The sequence below is a fragment of the Beta vulgaris genome, chromosome 5 (assembly GCF_026745355.1).
Source record: "Beta vulgaris subsp. vulgaris cultivar EL10 chromosome 5, EL10.2, whole genome shotgun sequence".
Classification (NCBI taxonomy): domain Eukaryota; kingdom Viridiplantae; phylum Streptophyta; class Magnoliopsida; order Caryophyllales; family Amaranthaceae; genus Beta; species Beta vulgaris.
This window is the reverse complement of record NC_079206.1, coordinates 48,284,536-48,292,331: the sequence shown is the minus strand read 5'-3', so window position 1 is coordinate 48,292,331 and position 7,796 is coordinate 48,284,536.

Sequence of the window (7,796 nt, the reverse complement as noted above, 5' to 3'; positions counted from 1 at the left end):
CCAAAGTCATCAAACCCGGCACATTCCGACTGGAGAATCCTGAAGGAGTTCCACTTGCTCGGCCATGGAACGCAGACAACCTCAAACAATTCTATGTCTAATGTTAGTCAATTGCAATCGGGGGATATATGTAAGATGTAAACTGGCCAAGTATATGGCATGTAATTGCTCGGACCATTTCAGGTCAGATATATGAATGACTTAACCAGTCAGCCAAGACTTACCAGTCAACTTGCTTGTCAAGATTCAATTTCAATTTATGTGTATATTAAATCAAAGCATGACTTAACCAGTCCTGCAAAATAAATATATTTAGCAAAAATAGCGAAAAAGTAGATTGCAAATGACAAACAACTCCGAGGTGGTCGCACGAAAAAAAAACACGAATGAATCCAAATCAAGAATATATATTTCATTCCATGAAAAGTTGGTTACAAGCTAAGGCTTGGTACTACCAAAAGCCAACTAATGCAAAATATAAGCTAAAGTACAGAAGCCAAGTCTAAGCTGCTGGAGAGTCGGTCTGGTTGTTAGTACTCCCAGTAAGTTGCTCAGACCAACCAACAATCGACAAGAGGATTTTCCTCAACATCATCAGATTCCTCCTCAGACAAGCCTATGTTCAGCTCCGCGAGGAGGGCAGCATCCTCAGCCTTGGCCAACGCTTGGTAGCTGGAAGCGACAGAATCCTAGGGGAGGTCGGGGTGAGAGCTAGCTAGGGCCTTCTTCATTCTTTTGAGGGCGTCGTCCTCCCCCATCTTCTGGGCCTCGGCGCCAACCTCGTTAGCAAAGGTTTCGCATGCTTTGGAGGCCCTCTAGGAGTTGAACCACTCCTCCTCGGTCCGAGCCAACTTCTCCACCTCAGCCAACCGGGCCATCAGGTCGGCAACTTGGCTTAGCGCTTCAGTCGTCTATTGTTCAGCTGTCAGCTTGGCCACCTCGGCGTCCTCCTTGGCCTTAATTAGCTTGGCCTTGTCAAGAGCCCATTGGTCCCGCTCCTTCTGGAAGTCCTCCTGATCTCGTTTAATGCACCTCTCGATGTTGGCAAGGTTGGCCTCAGCTATCCTCTTGCCCTCCCTTGCATCATGCACTTCTTTGAAGTGCTTTTGCCTTTCAGCTTCAGCTCCTCCACCTCGTCGGCAAGGTGAACCTTGTTCTTAGCCACATTGGCCACCCGAGCAGAGAACTGCAAAAGTAAAAAATTAATAAGTAGAGAAGCAAGGGGCAGGAAGGCAACTCGGAAAGATAGGGATATTACCTCGACCCAGCAGCGGAACAAGTCATCGGTCTCCCGTCTACCGCTCGTACCGTTGATATACCGCATTAGTCCAGCGAGTGTCTAACCCGTGGGTATCCAGTTCAGAGAAAGGCTTTGCCAAAGCCAGATTGATCTCTTCTGGATCTTCGGTCGGCTTTCGACGAGGAGTGGCCGGTGTGTATTGCGGACTCCCAACAAGATGGAAGTCGTTAGAATGAAGGGCTATGACATCCTCTTCAACCTGCTCAGCTTGACCCTCAGGCCGCGGGCTATTCACCTCCACCGACCTCGTTTTCTTGGCCCGCTCGACTTGGGCCTTAGCAAGAGCCTTCTCTGTCTGGGCTACCTTCTCGGGGGCCCTCTTCTTCCTCTTTTTTGAAGCCTTGGGCTTCGAAGGATCCCGCAAATCGGGGGAGGAGTCAGTCGGATATAGAAAGGACATGTAAAGCCGCCAGAGAGAAGGAAACCAACCTTAGGGGCAGGAGGAACACCGAGCTTCTTCTCTTTCAATTCGGCCTAAGCCGAGCCGCCCTCATCGCAGCATTGTTTAGCTTGTCGGCCATCTCCTGATCTGTCTCGAGTAAGTACGCTAAGGAAGAGGCTACAAAAAGAAACATAAGTGTTAGTGTCACAAAAAATCACAAAAATACAAGCAGATAACCACCTCGGCCAATTACCCTTGGGGAATGTCCGACTCAGTCCCACGGCTGATAGAAGATGCTTGTTTTTAAATAAACGGCAACTCGGCAACCAGTTGCTGGCCACATAGACCTCTCCCCCTTGGAACAATTTAGATTATGTCTGCATGTAGCAAGCAGCAACCAACCGCTTCCTCCTCAGACAGTTCAGGGACCCAGAAATTGAGTTCGAAATTAGGCTCTACATCCGGTCGGACAATGGGCACCCCCCAGTCACCTCCAAAGTATACGAAGGCAAACTCTCTCCTGAACCCTTTTTGAGAAGTAGGCAGATCGAGTACTGCCTTGTACCCCTGTCGGATCTGGAAATACCACCATCCTGGGCCATTTTCTCCAGCCATCATCTCGACCAATTTAAACATATGCCTCCACAACGTAAGGGTCGGTCGGATGCTCAGCATAGCGCAGATAGTCTGAACTGCTATGATACCCCCTCAAGAGTTCGGGGAAATTTGACTTATAGTTAGATTGTAAGCGTTGAGGAGATCTTTCACGAACTGAGTTAAAGGGAAACGGAACCCCATCTCCATCGATTTGTAATACACAATAGTGCAGCCCGGGGGAGGAGTCAGGATGGTATGAATTGCCTCCGGTCGGACCAGCATGTAAGGGTCCCTTATCTGGAAACGTGTCGCCTGCCTCCTCGGGTCATCATGAAAGGCCTTCATCAGCGACGATAGAGGGAACTTTGACCCGGGACCTCCCTTCGGATCTAGTTACCGGTACTCCGGTCGGCCCGAGGTGGATGTCTCCTCATCACCACCCGACATAGTAGCCCTCACTACACCATCAGCAATGTATTTGTCTAAGTAACTAGTTGAGGAAGGGAAGGCCAGGGACACTTCCAAAGGGAAGGAAACAGCGCCATCGACCTCTTCCTCCACTGACGATGAGGGGCTCGGGAGCAGGAACCGCGCGGGAATGACCGAGGGGTCGGGGCAACTTATTAGGGTCGACACGAACGTTACTCCCATCCCCCTCACCTCCTCGGACAATTTATATGGAGGTGAGGTCGGAGGTGTCACCGACTCGGACGAATCTCCCATTATTTATAGACAAGGGAGTCGGCCGAGGTTATTAAATGAAAAAACGAAAAAGTTAAAGGAGCAAGGGCGTACCTGGTCGGACGATTGAAACCAGAGAAATGGCTGAAAAGCTAGAGAGAGATGAGAGCTTTTTAGAGAGAGAAAGAGAATATAGAATTGAGAAGTGAGCAAATGATTCTTCTCTCTCCTCTCCGTACAAATATATAGACACACCTCGGGGCGCGTCTCTACATGGGCATGCCAAACGACCCAAATAGTGTCGTTTCTACCTTGAAAAGGCGGCCCAAGGAAGTTGAAACGTCAAAAACTCTTGGAAACTCCATCCAGCTCAACCACCCAGCTGACAAACGCCGTGTGGCAAGTTCAATTGAGGTATCCAGCTCAACGTTACCCGCTCGGTCGAAATAACAGCTCTACAAGAGCGCAACATTAAGGACCCCGATCGGATATAAAAACAACCCCGTTTATCCTTCACTTAGCGAAATAAGCTAAATGCTAGGAGACACCTGGTCGGCCTCTCCAGGGCTTGTTAGGACCTGTCCGAGCAGCGCCCAACAATAAGGAACCTGGTCGAACGATATGGGGCTCCCAAGCTCCGTGTCCGAGCAGGTCTCCTCAAGCTTCCTTCACTTAGCCAAATAAGCTAAGTGCTAGGAAACACCTGGTCGGCCTCTCCAAGGCTTGTTAGCCCCTGTCCGAGTAGCTCCCCGCAATAAGGAACCTGGTCGGACGATATGGGGCTCTCAGCTCCTTGTCCGAGCAGGTCTCCTCAAGCTTCCTTCACTTAGCCAGATAAGCTAAATGCTAGGAGACACCTGGTCGGCCTCTCCAGGGCTTGTTAGCCCCTGTCCGAGTAGCGCCCGACAATAAGGAACCTGGTCGGACAATATGGGGCTCCCAAGCTCCTTGTCCGAGCAGGTCTCCTCAAGCTTCCTTCACTTAACCAAATAAGCTGTGCTATGAAACGTATGGTCGGCCTTTCCAGGGCTTGTTAGCCCCTGTCCGAGTAGAGTCCGGCAAAAGGGAACCCGATCGTCAACATGGGGCTCCCTAGCTCCCTGTCCAACTAGATCTCCTCAAGCCGAGCCGGTCCCCTCCCTTGATATACCCGGTCGGTCAACCTGGGGCTCCCTAGCTCCCTGTCCGACCAGGTCTCCTCAAGCCGAGCCGGTCCTTCGCTTGATATACCCGGTCGGTCACTTTGGGTCTCTCTATTCCTTACCGACCAGGTGCCCCAAGAAGGTATCCGCTCGACCTCTCATACAGCCAAGAGTGGGTCGATTATCTCAAGACCCGGTCGGCGCATGGCCGACCAGGTCCCTCTTCTTCTTCTTCGGACAAGAAGAGCCCCCTAGCAATTCAGACGGTCAGAAGATCAAGAGTAAGGATGGGTACACCGCAAATGGGCATCACCTGGTCGGACGTCCCTTCCGCCCCTTCCCGGCGTGGGGCTAAATGTTTGGGCCCATTAAATCCAGCTAAGAAACCTGCACCAGCTGGCATCGCCACGCATGCATTGTGGGTCCCACCTACCATGACATGGCCAGCAGCTAGTGGGGGACTTAAGGGGCCCACAAAGATCCTCCTAAAATAGGTAACCCCACCAATCCCTAGGGGAACAGTCCCATCAAAAAGGTCTTTTCCTAGGGGTTCTCACCACTATAAATACCCCTTGTCCCATCAAGGTAAAGATATTGAATTCTCACCTAACTAACCAGAGCATTCTCACTCTAGACTCTCTCTACCTCAATCATCAACGGACTTGAGCGTCGGAGGTGATCCCGGAATAATCCCCGGGGCAGTCTAACTCATTTTGCATGTCACTGGTGAACAGATAAGCACCTCAAACCACACATGTTTCAGACCCCTTTAATTTCATATAACTTAACCCTAATTATCGCATCGCATATTAGAGAATTACCCAAATTTTAAAAAAATAATGTAGGCAAACTCACCAAGTTGAAGTTCAGATTTTAATTGGCGCGTAGATGTTCAATTGATCTTCGTCTTCCTTGTCTTAAATGACGAATAACAGAAGTTGAAAGGTGTAGAAAATAGCTTGGAGAAGAAGAAGAGAATAAAGAGAAACAAAAAAATGGAAAGGAGGGAAAAAAAAAGGAGGCACATGACTTACTAAAAAAGAGAGGAGGGAATTAACAAAAATATTAAAATAATGGAGATTCCCTAGCTCCGGTGGGATCTCCGTTGTCCGACGTCATTTATGCTATTTTCAGCACCCCACCTTTAAGTTGGTGCTACGCTTTGCACCCGTTTAAAGTTGTGTTGTTTCTTGCACTTAGGCCAAAGATGGTGTTGTTCTAGCCAATTAACCCTAGATATTAAAGAAAAATAAAATACAATTAAACAAGATTAAATCAAATTCGTATTCGAAGAAATTATAATAAACCATATCGAGCAATACAACGTAATCTCATTGTATTTGCTAAATCAATGGGCTATTGATGAGGAAGTCTATCATTCGGACATAGTTTAGGAAGAGCATTCTTGATCGAGCCATGTTAACCACATCCGAGATTCCAATACACTAGGGGAAAAAACAGAAAGGGCTGCGCAGGAAGGGCTGCGCTTTTTAAAAAAAGTGCAGCCCTTCCTAAAAAAATTTGAAATAAAAAAGTTCGCGGGCTTCAAATATTAAGCGGGATTCGTCAAATATATCCCTCATTCTTCTCTCTCCTCTCTCATTATTCCTTTTCCTCCTTCTCTCACGTCCCTCCTTCCTCTCCTCCTCTCTCATCCTCTCAAAAAATCCTAGAAACGTTGCGACAAAAATGCTGAAATGATTTGCACGAATCATGGCGACGGAGTCCGATTGCCTATTGTGATACCTTTTCGGAAGCGGAACGAGTCAACGAGCCAAACTCACTGCTATGCTGTGATGTTTAGGCTTTTTAAGCCATCCGAGTTCGTTTAAGCCTCCAAATAACCATTTTAAGTTTTTTCGAATTTTTTTTTCCTTAATTATGTATTAGGGTTTTGTTTTATGTATTTAAACATTATTAGGTTATTGTTTGGAGGTAGTTCTTGTATTTTCAGATCTATAGGTCTTGTATACTTCTCTTTGTTTTGATTAATGTTCTTGTATACTTCTCTTTGTTTTGATTTAATGTTCTTGTATACTTCTCTTTGTTTTGATTTAATGTTCTTGTATACTTCTCTTTGTTTTGATTTAATGTTCTTGTATACTTCTTTTTGTTTTGATTAATGTTCTTGTATTTTCATATTTGTTTTGGGTTTATTTTCGTTTCGTTTCTCTTCTGTATAATTTCAGAAAATGTGAGATTATGAGTAAAAAAATGTAAAAAAAAAAAAATTTTATTTTTTTTTGGTAGGAAGGGCTACGCTTTTTAGGTAAAAGCGCAGCCCTTCTAGCCATGAAGGGATGCGCTTTTACCTAAAAAGCGCAGCCCTTCATGGCTAGAGGGGATGCTCTTTTACCTAAAAAGTGCAGCCCTTCACTGTGAAGGGTTGCGCTTTTCTAGCGCAGCCCTACTTAAAATGTGAAGGGCTGCTATTGAAAGGGCTGCTGTCAAAAAGCGCAGCCCTACAGGCCTTTTTCAGCGCAGCCCTTCTTCATTTTTCCACTAGTGATAGCTTCATGTTGAGTCTCGAACTTCAACTAACTCATACCTAAAAACACAAAAATCACACTCACAACTCCCATAGGGGAGAAGGAGATCTCCACAACATAGACCAAAAACCCCATAACAGGGTTTGAAGAAATCTCATAAAGAGATACTAATTTATTCAACAAAACAAGAAAATGAACTAAAAACTAGAAATAAAAGGGAAAAAGGGGCTTACCATGAATGAAATCATCAATAGCAACCTCCAATAAATAAAGAAAAGGTATGGGAGGTTAGGATTTAGAAAAAAAGAGAGAGAGGGGGGAGGCCTAAATCTTACAAGATTGTGATTTGTGAAGATTTATTTCCATATGCTTACTTATATTTGTTGCTTTGCCAAATTTTCATGCCTAATTGCCATATTTCCATAATTCTTGACATAATTGCCACAATAATTGGGATGAGTATTATAATAGAAATTTGTTTCTACTTTAGAAATTTTTTTATACTTTATTTATTGACAATATATGGCCTCATATAAGTATAAAAGGACCACACGTCTTTTTTGATTAACTTCCTAGAAATATTGAAGAGTGATGGACCAAATGAGCAATTAGTAGATGGTGGTATGAGGTGTAGGATGAGCATCCTACACCAACTCCAAAACTCAAGGCAAGAAGAATGAAACACATCATTCAACATGCAAAAAGTAATTGATTTGACAGCCAATGTACATTCCCATTACATCTAGCGTACATGTCGAAAATTCAAAAAGTAACTGATTTGACAAGTACTATTCAACATCTAATAACTTATTTGATGTCAACCGTCATCATTTCCCCCCATATACTGTTCACCACTTCTCTGTTTTCCACACTCAACCTCCTTGTACATTCTTGGCTTCATGGTTGTTCATTAACAAAATCAAAATGTACAATGACAGCTAGGGGTGAGCAGAAATTTCGGGTACCCAGACCCGGACCCGATATGGACCCACAGGGTCCGAACCCGGTCCAACTGGGTCCGGGTCTGGGTCCAAAAAATTGGACCCAATTGCACCTGGTTCCAATTCTGGATAGAATTTTATCAGACCCGGTACCTGGTGGGTACCTAGTTTGACCGGTTCCAGCTCTGGGTACTCGGTTGGAGCGGGTCTAGGTCCGGGTACCCGGTACTTAAAATTGATTTTTTTCATATACTCATATAGAAT